Source organism: Agelaius tricolor, unplaced genomic scaffold (genome assembly GCF_023055355.1).
Source record: "Agelaius tricolor isolate 1412-34295 unplaced genomic scaffold, bAgeTri1.0.p SCAF_8, whole genome shotgun sequence".
NCBI classification, from domain to species: Eukaryota; Metazoa; Chordata; class Aves; order Passeriformes; family Icteridae; genus Agelaius; species Agelaius tricolor.
In genome coordinates, this window is record NW_027269268.1 from 42,196,955 (window position 1) to 42,210,396 (window position 13,442).

The window sequence follows — 13,442 nt, forward strand, 5'->3', positions numbered from 1 at the left end:
TTTGTCTGAAACCATTGCATACTAACTAGCGGATATTGCTAGCTTCTAATTTATTATTCTTCCTGCATAGTTTCTCTCCAAACAAAATAATTAAAAGAACAAATATTTTGTCTTGGAAATGGGTCAAAATAGCAAGAAAATAATTATATTCTTGTACTAATTTTTCTGAATAGCTGAAGCAACCTTACATCATTTGTCCTATAACAAAAGCTTCTGAGTCTGTGTTGCTTAATTCTTAAGATTCTGTTAAATATTTCAGGGCTTTTTGTCATATGCCAGAAATGAAACCAATCTCATATGGCAATGCTGGAAAAGAGAAATCCATATCTATTATTGTTTTTATCTAAAGACCTTATCTGAAAATTTTGATAGCATGATATAGTTGCAGAGATTTCTAAATAGCTATTGATATGTTGATTGACAATATAGAAGATTCAGTCAGAAATCTAAAATAAACCCAAACACACAAAAAAGGTAGCAAAGGAAAAGCTGAGGACTTCTTTCCAGAATTTTGCTGAAACATTAATGACTACTCTCCCTAGGTAACCAAACATTTATCCCACTATAGAAGGTTTATATTAAACATATAGAATAGAGAGACAGGTTGGTTCTTGCAAATTTTGTGTAGAATGTCTGATCCTCTGGGATGCAAAGTAGAAGTATGCAGCAACTAGTCTGATAAAATTTCAGTAAGAGGTGATACAACAAAGGCAAAGGAGTCCAAAATTTGGAGTACCAAATTTTGGTACCAAAGGTGTACCACCAGGCTGAGACAGATCTGTGCAGTCAGCACCCAGTTAACCCCTACACAGTCACTGGGCTGGTGTCACCAGGGCTCTACCAAGACTAAAAAGTGGAGTCAGAAACTCTTGTAAAGGCAGAAACACCCTCTCTCCACCTCACTTTTCCTCCCAAAAGAGAGTGGATGTCTTTTCTGAGTGAGGAAAGTGCCTTTTTACATGCAATACAGTAGTGGCTGTAGCAGTTCCTTGGCCAGAGGGTATTTCTACTCCTTCATTCCTGGCCATTCTTCTAAAGGCCAGAGCTGTATTTTACACTGGGCAGCACAGGGCACATGTTATGGAGACAGACCTGGAGCCGGTGAGAGAAGGCAGGGCTCCCTATCTCTCCTCCTCCCTGCAGCTGATCTCCATTTAAAGTTACATGAGATGCAAGGACAGAGTGCCTGCCTTGGCTGGAGAAAAGCATCAACCTCCCATGAACAGTCCTGCAGATGGTCACTGGAGCACTGGGCAGTGGAGAGGTGGGACTGAACCCTCTCACTCCAGAGGGCAGGGAAGGCCCCAGTCCAAAAGCAGTAAATTTTGGACAGAATGAAGGGGATTTCCATTGTCATCCATCTTTTAGAAGAAAGTGGTCCCCAGCACATCAGTTACATGGTGCAGAGATCTGCAGGAGCCACGGGTGGTGGAAGGCCCAGCTGTGCAGGTGTGAGGTGCTGACATGAGTGGAGTGATGAACCTGCGGTCACTCGAACTGCGGGACACTGGGCCTGGTCCATATCAGCAGCTCTCTGTGCCTGCTGCATGTAAGAGCAGCTCAGGAATTACATTTCTTTATAGCATGAACTGACTGAGGGGAGGAGCAGGGATAAAGTTCAGGATCATGCTTCTGGCCTCCAGCACTTTTTCCTGCCCCTCACAAGTTTAGTGCTGTGATTTTATCTGGTACTTCACCATGGGCTGTGTTGGACATGGGACAAAACAGCTCTTCCCTCAGTAGCTTTTATTTCTGTAGGGTAAGAGCTACCTGAAGGCCTAGTTTATTTCTAATTTAAAATAATCTAAGTGGCTACTATGTGAGAGTTATTTATATATTCCAGTGTATCCTATTCTAGTTACTGACCCATCATACTACTGCTTTCTTTTATGAATATGTTTATTGAAGCAGGGTACTCCAGAAGTGTGGAACAGCACTTGAGATCTTTTGAGTTCAACTTCTACTATCCAATCTGTATTTCAGCAACAACATTTTTCTATTTCTGGTGATAGTTGTTTTTCTGATTTAGTCATGTGGTGTTTTACTGAGACTTGAAAAAGTAAGTTTAGTGGGGTGGATGCACTGAGGCAAGAGGCAAAGAATTTATAATCCACTTGGAGGTGGCTTTCCAGGACATCTGTATTGAACCTCTTGTGCATGAATCTCTTCTCTGGAGTCTAAGAGATTTCAGAAGAGTCTGTTGAAGAAACACTCTGATGAACCAATCAAAATTTTAATATTAAACCACCAATCCATTCAAAGAATCCATCTACTTTAATTTAAGCAAAGATAAAGGTTGGGTTATTTGTACAACACTTGCTTTATATTTGTGTCTCAGTTTGCTCTGTTTCATACTGGACTATATATGGAATTGAACATCCCCATTCTCATCCATGTCTTCTACTGTGTGGATTTTCCACAAAATCAAGTCTTCTGACTCCAACTTCTATACAATGTCTTTTATGATAAATTATTATTCTTCCACAGTTTTTATTATCAAAATAGTGACATTAGTTTTTCTTCAGCTGGATTTTTGCCAAGAAAAGCAAACTCACTTGCAATTTCATCCATGTAACTTATGATTTACAGGTTTGCCATGGTGGCTATTCTGCATATTCTGCAGCTCTTTGCCAATAGTAGAAAATATTATGTAATAAAATAAATTAAGAAAAATAGAGTTGGTAGCTTAGATATTTAGAACTGGAAAGTAGTCCAGATTGTGGCATGAGTCTAAACAGCCTCATTGCTCTGGAGCAATTACAGAATTAAAAGACACAAAACATGTACTCCACCAACAATAAACAAAGCAAATCAAATAGTTCTTCCATCCCCAGGCAGTGGAATTTAGGGTTACAGCTCTAACTTTACATCCTGCTGGGCTTCCTGCTAAAGTGCAGAGAGGGGGGTGTGTTTAAGAATATGTGAAGCAAGTGGACCCAGTCAGTGCTGCTTAGGCAAATGACACTCTGCCTAGCTGGAGTGTCACATGGGTCTAGGGTAACTAGCAGTGTAAAAAGTGCTTCAGCCCCCTGACTCATCAGTTATGAATCTCCATCTAAACTACAGTTTTGTATTCCCAGTGTGAGGAAGATGTTAATGTAGTGGAGCAAATCTAACAGATGGCACTAAAATGAATGGAGTGTATAATGTGCAGGAGAGATGGGTTTGTTCAGTCATAAGAAAGCTAAACAGGGACCTTACTGCTGTTATCACCTGCCTGATGGAAAGCTACAGAGAAGGTGAAGCTGGACCCTTCTTGTGCACTTTAAATAGGAATGAGGACAAAAGTTACAACAACAGAAAATTCAATTAAATATCAAACATGTGCTTTACCATTATAATGACCAAATGTAGGAATATGTTTCCCAGAGAGGCTCCGCATAGAACTTTCTTCCTTGGGGATATCCAAATCTTGAATAGGTAAACATCTGAAGAAACTGATCAAACCAGAACTGATATGAATTAAAGGCTGGAGTAAATGCTCCTCAGAGATCCCTCTGGGACTTCTCAGTGGAAATATAAACAGACTTATTACAGCTGTTGTTTAAGAAGATGCAATAGCTGCTTTGACAAGATAACATTTGTGAATGTTTCCGAATAGTGCTAAGCAAATGTTGCCTAAAATGAGTAGGGAAAAATTATCACAAATGCAGAACCCATCTCTGAAAACCCCTGGATTTGCACCTTTTAGATGTTGTAGGGGTTATTTTTCTGTACAGATTCACACAATCTTAGAATATCCAGGCTTGGGAAGGACCAGCAAGAATCATCAAGTCCAACTCCTGGCCCTGCACAGGATAGCCTTAAGAATCAGATCATGTTCTTGAGAGCTTTGTCCAAATGCTTCTTGTACTTTGGCAGGTTTAGTGCTGTGGCTGCTTCCCTGGGGAGCCTGTTACAGTGCCAACTAACCTTTGTGTGGGAAACCTTTTCCTCATATCCAGCCTAAAGGTTCCCTGATGGAGATTCATGCTGCTCCTTCGGGTGCTGTCACTAGTCACCAGGGAGAAGAGATCAGTGCCTGCCCCTCTGCTTCCCCTTGAGAGAAAGCTGTAGACTGCCATGAGTTGTCCCCTTCCCCTTCTCCACTTTGAACAAATCAAGCAACCTTCTTATGCTCTGATACCCAAAACTGCACACAATATTCAAGGTGAGGCTGCCCCAGAGCACAGCAGAGCAGGACAATCCCCTCCCTTCCTGGCTGGTATGCTGTGCCTGATGCCCCCCAGGACAGGGCTGGCCCTCCTGGCTGTCAGGGCACTGCTGACTTTTGTTCAGCTTGTCAAGGATCAGAATCTCCAGGTCTCTTGCTGCAGGACTGTTCTCCAGCCTCCCACTCACTGGTCAGTACGTGCAACATGGTTGGTTTATTCCAAGTGCAGAATCCAGGATAAGTCCTCGTTAAACTTCATATGGTTGGTGATTGTCCAACCCTCTGATTTTGCAGGATCTTTCTGCCGGACCTCTCTGCTTTTAAGGGAGTCAACAGCTCCTCCAGAATATCTGTCATAGGCAAACTTACTTAGCATACTTTTTGAAAATTTTGAAGTTTATGAAGACATAGAAGAATATCGGCGATTATGCTGGACTTTGGTCTTGTGAAGTTGTGCTGTCTGTGAGCAATGACTGCATTGCCCTTCAGGTGTTTTCCAGTAACTCCTAGAATAATCTTCTCTGTAACTTTACCAGGCCCTGAAGTTAGACTGCCAGGCCAGTAGTTTCCAGGAACATTCTTCTTGACCTTCTTGTAAATTAGGACATGAACTCCCAGTTGATGGGCATCTCTTTGGATTCCCAAGACCATTCAAAAATCAGAGGTCTCATGATAATGAGCTACTCAAACATTTATGTAGTCATATAATTTCAGCGAGACAACCAGCAATTCTGAGGATGCAAGTGATTGCCCTGGCATATGAGTCACGCTAGTTTTAGCAGTGCAGAGTTTTTTCTAGCGAAATCAGGATTACCTCAGAAGTTAGGGTTGTAAATGATTGCACTGATTATTGATTACATGGGGAACTGCATAATTGCTTCACCTCAGAACATGATTAATTTGTTGTTAGTGGTTGAATCCTGCTACAGGAGCATTAAAAGGATGCATTTAATATGTGCTTTATCTCTACTGGGTTGATTAATGCTGGGAATATTTTTGTGACATTGAAACCACACACACACATAATTGTAAACAAAGTAATTTTTTTTAAATCCATCACCTATATATATATATATATTTATAAGGAGGCCTTCAAAATGAAGGAAGCATACAAGGGGTGGGAGCAGGGATGTATGGCCTGAGAGGAACATGAAGACCCAGCCCAATCATGCTTGGGGACAGGGTTAGGAAAGCTAAAGCCATGTGAAGTTGAATGTGGCAAGGGACAGGAAGAGCAACAAGAATGGCTTCTGCCAGTTTACTAGCAGCAGAATGAACATGGGGGAACATGTGGGCCTGCTGCTGAATGTACCTGAGGGTATGGTGATGAAGGGTATGGACAGAGGTGGGGTACTCAACATCTTCTTTGCCTTTGGGAATCCCACTTCCCTGAGATGGGTGGGGAAGTCTGGAGCAAGATAGACTTACCCTCAGTGGAAGGGGACCAGGTTAGAGAATATCTAAACACATGGACTGTATTTAAGCCTGAGGGACTCACTAGTGCAAAGAGAGCTGGCCAACATCACTGAGAGGCTGTGCTTGATGAGGTGTGAGAGGCTGCAGTAACTGGGAGAGGCTTTTGACTGTGGGTAGATAGCAAATGTCATCCTTCTATGAGGAGATGACTGGATTGGTAGATGGAGTGTAGTACTGTTTTTAGAACTTAGCAAGGCTTTCTAATATATTACGTCCTCACAGACAAGCTGAAGAACTACGAACTAGATATACAGACATTCAAGGAGGTTGAAAAGTGGTTAAACTTCAGGGTTTAGGGGATTGTGACTAGTGGTAATGAAACCCAGTTGAAAACTATTCACATGTGGTACCCAAGGATGGTACTGGCTCCTATACAGTTTAATATCTTTGTTAATTTTTTGGATGGTGGGTCAGAGTGCACCCTCAACAAGTTTGGAAGTGATGCAAGACTGGGAGGGGTGGTCAATAGACCAGTCATTCAGCTAGATTGTAATAGGTTGGAAAAATGGACTAACAGGAGTGTCCTGATGTTCCACAAAGGGGGATACCAAGTGCTGCACCAGGGAAGGGATAACCCCAGGCTGCAGTACATGTTGGGGACCAGTTGGATGGAAAGCATTTTTGCAGAAAAGGGCCTGGGAACCCTGGTCAATAAACAACCTGAATTAGCAATGTGTTGCAGTGATAAAAGCAGTCAACAGCCTCCTGGACTGTGTTAGGAAGATCATTGCCAGCAGGTTGAGGAAGATTATCCTTTCTGTAGTAATGACCAAAGAGATGACAAGAATGTCCTGGAAAAAGAATATTTCCTGGAGGCCTTGTTGCATGCTTAAGAGACAACTTCTACGGTGCAGACTTGTATAAGTTTTATATGAAATGGTAATAGTAGATCTTGTTCTGTTTCTGGAGGGTCTAGGTTTAGGTAATTTAGAGATTTTAGGCCTCTGGGTACTTATGTCCAGACCCTGGAGTGAAGGTGCTGTGCTCAGACTGCTAAGATAATGCTTTAGGCTGTACAGTAATGTGATTCTAAAAGTCAGCAATCTGAGTGAGAGGACCACTAGATTTGGATAAAGGGGAAATTTGGATAAAGGGAAGAACAGGATGTCACTGACATTTCATTACTTTACCTGAGGTCTGTGCTTTCAGCCCTGAATCAAGCCCATGCCAAAACTGCATATGGAACCCATCCAGCTCAGCTTTCAGGAGTTGATTAGAAGCTACTGCTCTCCAGAAATGGTCTCTGTACTTTTATACAATAGCCCTAAGGCTAGAGCACTTTCATCAGATTTGAGAAATTTTGTTTTAGCTACCTCAGTTTATCTTATGTCATAAAAATATTGGATAAACTGATTTAAAAATATGAACAAATTTTAAAGGCAAAATAAAAAATAAGCAGATTCTGTAAATTTTTGTCTTTTTATCACCCTTGAAGTGATTTTAAGGACTTCTCTGGAATGAACAGTAATTTAAGTCATACATTGCTCCTTATTCTTGTCATAATTTTAAATGTGCATAATCTTTCAAAAAAGGTCTCATTTTATGATGGACTGGCAACTTTTATGTCTCTAATTATTATATATGTTAATATGGGACAATTCAGTTGAATTCATGTATCTTTAGAGGCCTTAGAAATCTTGTTACACAGAACAAATATATTATTAAACTCTGCTCCTTTAGATATAAGTTAGGAATTACATAATTCTGTTGAATAATAATAATAGTGCTGCTCCCATCAAATAAAGGGATTATACTGTCATGGGTAAAACACATGGACTAATAATGTTTTTCTGCATTTACTTTGATTATAATAATTCCCCTTACAGTCAAAAAGTCTGAATTGATTGTTGCCATTTTTTTCTGGTGATATAAAGAATGTGGATAATTATGAATATTTCTCTCAGGTCTTAACTGTAACAGAATTAAATGTCTGAAAACTTAGCTGGAAGGAAGATGATTGTATTTATTCTTGATTACTATTTGTTCTGTGCTTACTGTAATATTTGATGTAAATATTTAGAAAACAGCTCTCTTGATTTATACCTGTGCTAAGAATGGCAGAAATAACTCTTTGTTAACTCTTTATTAACTCTTTGTTAACTCTTCGTTGTGCTTTGTTTTTCATGGGACTTTGTGGATTCTTATCTCCTTGTTGCCTATCAGCATCAGGAATGCTGTAAGCATCCCCACAGTATTTCAGTCTTCAAGGGAATAACTAAAATGTATCAAAAATAACATATATTTGGCCTGATTTTTCAAGAAATGTGTTCAGAATATTGTATTTACACTGAGTATTTATAAGCTTCAGCAGCAATTACAGCAGATAACTCAGAACTTTGGGAATTAGGCAAGTTCAGGAGTTTCTTTAGCTGAAGACCACACAATTCATAGTAATGATTTCTTATACAAACTTCTGAAAAATTCTCTTTTGATTCTTCTTTTATCTATGGGTACTGATACTTGGAATCACCAGGTGACTTTGCAAGTCTAGCAGTATTGGCTATGATAAACCACATGCAGTAACACCTTGGAAGTATGTACAGAAATACACCTTAGGGTATGCAACACAACACAGAATTTTCATTCTGCCTCTGAGGTTATTGTGGTACACAATCTAAAATAACTTACAGTTCTAGATATCTCTAATAATCTTTCAGTACATAAAACTGCAAAGAGACAGCTTCCATATCTTTAGTCCATGCATTCAGTTCATTACAGTAGAATTAATCCTAGTAACTTAAATTGTCTCACTGTTATCCTGTAATTTTATTTATGAGAATGAAGCAAAATTATGAGATTAACTAATAAGAGGAAAATAACAAATGCTATTGTGTGCCCAGCTGGAAACTGTTTCAGGAACTGAAATTAGCTGTACAATGTTAGGCACAATATTATTTTGGAGTAGGATTTAGGCCTTTTTGGACAGCATCAGTCTAGAAATGGTAAAGTTATAGGAGGATATCTGCACTCCTAGCATTTTTTTCCACTGTATTTTTTTTTTTTTTTTTGCAGGTGTCACTCTGTCATGAAGATTTTTATTTTAGGTAAGTAAATCGTGCAAATGGTAAAGTCAAAGGTCAGCTTTAATCCATCGTTGGACTTCCTAGAATGTATTTAAAGTTTCCTGGTAAAAATATTTGTCTTTTGTGATTTGTGACAATGTAGTCATATTATAATCAAACCATTAAACTAAATGGGCTTCAAAATCTAAAGATGAAGCATTATTTGAATTGTGACACAGTTATCAAATTGCAGCTGGGGCCTTGCCATTGTCAGTAGGAAAAATATGCTGTAGGATTCAGAAACATGCAATTTAGAGTCAAATATTGATGTTTGTCATTATAGATCATGGATGTTGAAGCAGAGATTACTCAAGAGATTGTAGTGATTGAAGTGTATTCCTTTTCATACCCTGCAAGTGCTGGAATAATCTATTGTGGATAACACCAAGCTATGTAAAATGCAAAGTTGTTCTCATATACTTAAATTTTTAGTAATTGCATGGTGATTTTGAATACTCATTGTGGTGGATTTTTTGGGTCCTAGCTAAAACAATGAGACTTTCCAACTGAACTAATCCAGTTAGTGACATTTGTTACAAGTACTAAAAATGTGGGAGAGAAAAAAAGCCCAGCAATATGGTAAATTCCTCAGACTGTGCATTAAACACAATTTAGCCCTTCGTGAGAGACCAGAAGAATGGTTTTAAAACCATCATGCAGCAGGAAGAGCTGCTGCATGCACTCCCTGAGCATCAGAGCCCTGTCATGATGGCATCAGACAGAGCAGAACAGAGCACAGTCAATGCACAAGCAAAGGAGGGGCCTGTGCTCCAGGGTGGTGCGGGAGATGAGGATTCTGTCTGTATCAAGGACCTCAGGGGGGTAGTTAGGGTGCTAGTCTGAAAGGCTGGAAGAAAGGCTTGGGATAGCTGAAGCCTGAACTCAAGTTTCTGTGGCAATCAGTGTAGCTGCTGTGTTTTATGCTGAGCACACCGCCCAGCAGGACTAAAGACTCTCCTCCACCTGGACCTCTCAGAACATGCAGGCTGGGCAGCTGCTGACTGTGAATGATGTCTTTCAGTCCTCAGCCTGAGGTGGAAACTACATTACAGGCTTTCCTGTGTGACAGCAGTTGTGGTCTTGCTCTGAAGTACCATTCAGTTGCCAAAAATCATGCGTTAATGGGCTTGGCAGCAGGTGGAGGACTTGCTTTTTGGTTTAAGGTCAGGAATCTTACCCAGACCCTGGTATATTTGCCGTCTTATTTGTGTGCTTCCAATGCTGCAGTCAAGGTCAGTTAGAATAACTGTGATGTAAGGCAACCAGAAACTATTTTCAGTGTTGGTGAAATTAATTTTTTAAATACCACTCTGCTATAGCTAATTCACTGGGGGAAGCACTGGAGAAATTTACTCTGTTACATACCACACAGAAGTTCTGAAGTCAGAATGAAGTACTTCGTCTTTTGTTTTCTTGACTTGAGAATTGCAATATTACATTTTGAAATGTTAAATATTTCCTTCTGTGGTGAATTGAACTCAACCAGCAGCTAAATTCCCACCCAGTCACCTGCTTTCTGCTCCCCTTCCACATCCCCCCTTCCCTGGAAGGCAAAAGCAAGAAATACTCATGAATCGAGATGAAGGCAGTTTAATAGAGAAGGAAACAACCCAACAAGTGATGCAGAGATGATCCCTCTCCACCTGCCACCATCAGACCAATTTACCACCAGTTGCAGGAGGAAATAAAAGCCCTCCAGGCAACACCCTCAGTGTGCTTCTGGGTCCTGACAGAACTGAGCATCAAACTGCTTGGTGCTTGCAAGATGGTACAGATTCTGGACTTTCTCACCAGCAAAACAGTAAGAACTGATTGAAATTTCATATTGAAATATGAAATGTCAATGGGAATGGAATGTTTCAGGGTTAGGAAGTATCTGAGATAGTGCAGAACTGAGTTCTGGTTTCAAGAGAGAGATTTTGGCTCCGGAATGTTTTTCCAGCTCTGTCCCTGAGTCCCTAAACCCTATATATAGTACATCTATGAAAAATGCAACTATTTAATGAATTGCTGTTGAAAATCCTGGATTATTCACTGAAAAGTTTCAGAGCCTTATTAATTCTGGGGTAAAAATCCACTCCTGATCAGTCAAGTGTCTATTGTGCGTACTGATAAGGTGCAAAAGATTACCTTTTAAATTACTGTCTTTTAACCTATGAATACAGTTAACATCTGAGGGCTTCACTTTCTGTGAAAAAGACAAAGTTTGTCAATTAAATTATTGGTATTTTGAGCTGAACTCTGCAGAATTAATGCTTTCAATTTAATGAGTGTTTGAGTCAGTTCTTGTAGTGTGGTTCAAGCTGAAACAAAATTCTATTTCTCTCCTGGAAGCTCTTCTGTTTCTCCTTTTCCTATGAAAATGCTGATGACCAGAGCTTGTACTTTTGGCCATTTCCCACCCAAGCTCTGGTATTTCAGCAGAATGTTCCATGTTGCTGATGAAGTCAGCAGAGTAGTACTTAGCCTTCTCTGAACTACAGAAAAAAAATGTTTTAAGGCTATGTAAGTAGTCATCTGTTTCTTAATAACACTCAGTTATTTTCAAACTCACATCCAATATTATATGTTTGTTTTATCTCAATTAAAACCAAAAAAGCATGGAAACTAAAGCTGTTCACTCTTCATAAGGAAATGAAGCTTGATTCTTATTTAAGAAGGCTGTGAGCATATGTAAGTAAAGGTTGTGTTCTGCTATATACAAAAAAAAGAGTTCTGGATTTTGGCACTTTAATTATTAAGATGAGTGAATGAAAGTGATTTTCTGGTTCATGGGGTTTTTTAATTGAAGTCTTAATTTTTATCTTAACTTTTCCACAGGACATTCCTACCTGTCCATTCACATGAACAGAAAACTGACAGTTTAACCAGGTGAATGTGAGTATTACTGTTTCAAAAATAAACCATTTCACAATCCTTCATCTGCTTAGGTAAATTTCAACATATAAGATAAAAAATTATTAACTTATTAGCTGCCTGCAAGTCTTTAGTTTGGAAACTCTAGTGGCTGGGGTGTGGTGTAGAAAATTACTGGACCCAGTGGAAACGAAAATCAGAAACCTCTGAGATCTTGTCTTGGAGAATGCAACAGCAAACTGACCCACAATGGCTGAAAAGAAGTATATCCAGTTCAGTGAAAACACCTTTCATGATAAAGTATTGAATTTTTTAAAAACTTAAATGTATCACATGTATATACTTAATAATGACCTTACAGAATTGTACAACAATTCTTAAAACACAGCATCTACCCACCCCATCACCAAATAAAAGAAGAAAATATAGAAGAGTGATAAAAGGTGTTTAGGATGTTTGTGTTTCCTGCATAACTACATAGCAAAAAAAAAAAAAAAATTTCAATGAGCTTTACTCAAATATGTTGGTAGACAAGGTGTATTTATGTTCTGCTATGTTGTGTATTGACCCCAGCCAGAAGGTGGGTGCCCACAGTGCCATTTGTTCCTCCCTACCCCACCTTTCCAGGTGGACAGTGGACAGAATAGGAATGGCAAAAAGGAGAACACCTGTGGGTTGAGATAAAGACAGTTTAAACAAGTGAAGGAAAGGGTGGAAAAACCTCAAGTAATGCAAAGGCAGCCACTCACCACCTCCCATACAAGGAGCAATGCCCTGCCAGTCTCTGAGCAATGACCAGCTTGGAAACACTCCTCCTTTCTTCCTTTACACAAGCTTTGTTACTGTGCATGATGTTTCATGGTACAGAATATCCCTTTGGCCAAATCAGATCAGCTGTCCCCTCTGTGTCCCCTTCCAGCTTCTTGCCTATCTCAGCCTACTCAATTATGAAACTTTTTGTGCATGTAAATCTGATACTCTGGAGCTGTTATGAATTTTTTTTCTCTCTTTCTTAAGCTAAGTGCAATTTATTTAAAATATAGTGGATTTTTGTCTTTCAAATATGAGGGCAGAGATGTAGCAATATGCTCTGAAAGGGTGGATTGAACTCTGCTTGCACTAAGGTATCTTTGCAATTTAATATTTCATCTTGGTCAGTTGTATAATTTTTTCTGTTCTCAGAAAACATGTTTTGACCTTTTATATCTGTCAACAATTTTGTTTATAGGTTTTTGAGTGATGGGTTCTGAAGGAATTTTTTTTGTTTTCTCTCTCTTGAAGCCTCAAAAAAAAATTCCAATCTGTTGCCTGAGATTTTTATTCTTGTGAGTATTTAAAGAAAAATGTTCTTGTTCCTTTTTAAAATATGTATTTTAAGACTATTTATGCACTTTGTTACATTATGCATACTTATTATTGAACATATTTAATGATAATTCTGTCTTATCAAAATTGATATCTAATTTCCATTTTCCATATAAAAGCTCATATAGCAAAGCTCCATACTGCATCTCAGTACTCTGAAACCATGGACAGAACAAACTCTGAGCTGCTCATGGGTGCTCATGGTGCAGATCTGTAACAATTCTAAGCACAACATGGAAGAGAAATTAATCCCAATACTCAATGTATGATATCTATCATAAAGTAACTTTTGTCAGTTAGGACACTGGAGATATAGTTAGCATCCCTAAAACTCATTATTAGATCTTACACTGGATTTTTAAACTGTGTATGCTGTTTATTCATATTTGTTTCAGTAGATAATGTTGTTTCCTGGGGTGTTCTTGCTCTACTCCAGTAGTGACTCCATTTGTGTGTGATGTGTGTTGAGAAGAGCACTGGGAGGTGAATTCTCTTCAGCAGAGTGATGTTTTGTGGAATATCCCCAGCAT

At 39.2% G+C, this 13,442-nt stretch overlaps 1 protein-coding gene across 1 annotated transcript in view; it reads left to right on the plus strand.

Moving 5' to 3' along the window:
* The first annotated feature begins 7,480 nt into the window (after positions 1 to 7,480).
* ARAP2 (ArfGAP with RhoGAP domain, ankyrin repeat and PH domain 2) overlaps positions 7,481 to 13,442 on the plus strand; it is a 271,525-nt gene continuing 265,563 nt past the window's right edge. Inside the window, exons 1-3 of the mRNA XM_071432570.1 lie at positions 7,481 to 10,492; positions 11,512 to 11,568; positions 12,776 to 12,872. The gene's annotated coding sequence lies outside the window, so the exon portion shown is untranslated. The remainder of the gene's footprint in view (positions 10,493 to 11,511; positions 11,569 to 12,775; positions 12,873 to 13,442) is intronic.